At 45.3% G+C, this 2,322-nt stretch overlaps 1 protein-coding gene across 1 annotated transcript in view; it reads right to left on the bottom strand.

Moving 5' to 3' along the window:
- The window catches only part of LOC103603683 (chromosome unknown open reading frame, human C20orf26), a gene marked incomplete at its 3' end in the record, with an annotated part of 35,392 nt that overhangs the window by 634 nt on the left and 32,436 nt on the right, over positions 1-2,322 (bottom strand). The gene's annotated exons all lie outside the window — the stretch shown is intronic.

The raw sequence follows: 2,322 nt of genomic DNA, 5'->3' as shown, positions 1-2,322 counted from the left end.
TCCACACATCAAATAGTAATAAGTGCTTTAGAATGGAAAGTGACAGGGTCTAGTAGTCAGGAAAGACCTCTGTGAGGAGGGACATCTGAGCTGAGACCTGAATGAACAAAGAGAAGAAGAGGAAGCTATGTCAAGATCTAGAGTTAGAACTTTCCGGGCAGAGGGAACACAGTCCGCATGTAGGTGTAGAATGTAGGGCAGCATTTGTCATAGGTCAAAATACAGGAAGCTGGGGACAGCGTTTCCCAAGTGTGTTCCAAGAACACTACTTCTGTGATATTGTCTCCAGCACTCCCTCCTGGAATATCACAGTTATGTATTAAAGACTCGAGAAGCACCACAACAAGGAATATTTAATCTTGTTTATGCATTTCTCAAATGCTGGCCCATGGTACACGTTACTCCTGAGCTATCGCCGCACTTCCCATGGAGGGAGAAATGCTGGTGAAGGCAAGGAAGCTCTGCTCACCATGCTGGGGAAATCCTCCTTGACTGACATTCTCAGGATGCTTGACAGTGACCTTGACAGTGACCTTGAGAACTAGTCGGGGGGAGCGGGGAGAAGAACCAGGTTTACTGCAGCATGGCAATGCTGGCTCTTGGACTCCATTTTGCTGCCATATTTAACATTCCTTTCTTCTCTTCAGTACATGCTTGGGTAAATTTAGCATTCTACTTTACCTGTCTGGGATGTTCTCATACTTTTTTCCTGCTTCTTTTCCTATAAAAATGTTCTAGGTTTTTTTTCCTAGTATACCTGACTTGGCTACTAACCTTTATTTCCTCCCCATTCTTCTAACCTTTATTTCATTACTTTGCCATCTCATCATCCCATTTTATCTTCTAGTATGTTCTTTGACGTTAGTAATAGCTCCATCTATCTAGTGATCAGTACTACTCCATCTACTGAGTGACCAGATTGTCTCTGTTGCTGTGCCTCTCACGGCAATCCCGGGACGTTGGCACTGCCATCTTCACTTCACAGATGGAGAAGAGCCAGGCTCATGGGGATGACAAAATGCTTTGCTGAAGATGACAGAAACAGCTGACAGTGGAAGCATGATATGAGCTCAGGTCTGCTGATTTAAGCCCTGACAATACACTTTTTAAAACTTCCTTTATTTTCACTCCTTTTGAAAACTGGTAGCAAGAAGCAAACAGTTGAGAGGGGAGTCCTTGGCTCAGGGATCACAGATCATCATCCAGCCAGCTCTGTCACAACTCCAGCCCTGCGGGAACATCCCCCAAGCCTGCCATGGCCCCTGCTATAGTTTGGATGTTGGTCTCCTCCAAAACTCATGCTGAAATTTGACCCCCAATGTGGTACTGCTGGGAGGTAGGGCCTAGCAGGTGGTGTTTGGGTCATGGGGGCAGATCCCTCATGAGTAGATTAATGCCCTCCCTCGGGGGTGAGTGAGTTCTCCCCCATTAGCTCTCTCCAGCACTGGTTGTTAAAGAGAGCCTGGCACCTCCACTGCGTCTCTTTTGCTTCCTCTCTCTCGCTGTGATCTCTTTCCACAAGCCTGCTCCCCTTCCATTTTCCACCATGAGTAGAAGTAGCATGAGGCCCTTGCCAGACGCAACTGCCCAATCTTGGACTTTCCAGCCTACAGAGTGGTGAGCCAAACAAACCTCTTTTCTTTATAAATTACCGAGTCTCAGGTACTCAGCAATAGAAAACAGACTGAGATGGGCTCATTCCCTAAATCTAAATGCTTTAAACTGGATGACCTCATGCACTCTGGATGAAAATGTCCACTCTGCTCCAAGGATGAAACCTTTACCTCTAGTGACACAGACTCAACTGTTGGAATAATGGTTTTTCATCAAAAACAGTAAGTATCTTGATGGAAGAAACACGTATGTGAAAAACCACGTCTGTGCTCTATAAAACCTCAGTACTGAGAAGGGAGTTAGCCAACAGACCACGGTACAAGGAGGAAAAAACATACACAGAAGATGACAACCAGAAGATAACAACCAGGGAGACCATCAACATGACTCCCCATGTTGAATCTTAGTGTTAACCTCTTGTCTACACTCTCTGCAAGGACAGACAGCAGGGGATCCTTATCCAGGCAACCAGAATTTATTTTTATTTTTATTTTTTTTACTATCAACCTGGCTTTGATGTCATCACCACCAAACACTCTCGTTCTATCATGTCAGGACATCAGCAGGATTCTCTAGTGGTGAGGCTAAAACAGGGAGCCAGAAACAAACCCAATTGTGTTTTTAGAATAAATATGACTATATATAGCTTGGGAGCAAGATGGCGACGGGTCTGGAGTGGGCATGCCAGAGGACAGAGCAAGCCTGAGA

The sequence above is a fragment of the Galeopterus variegatus genome, unplaced genomic scaffold, assembly GCF_000696425.1.
Source record: "Galeopterus variegatus unplaced genomic scaffold, G_variegatus-3.0.2 Scaffold4742, whole genome shotgun sequence".
NCBI classification, from domain to species: domain Eukaryota; kingdom Metazoa; phylum Chordata; class Mammalia; order Dermoptera; family Cynocephalidae; genus Galeopterus; species Galeopterus variegatus.
The sequence above is the reverse complement of the archived record's forward strand: the minus strand, read 5'-3'. Positions and strand labels throughout refer to the sequence as shown.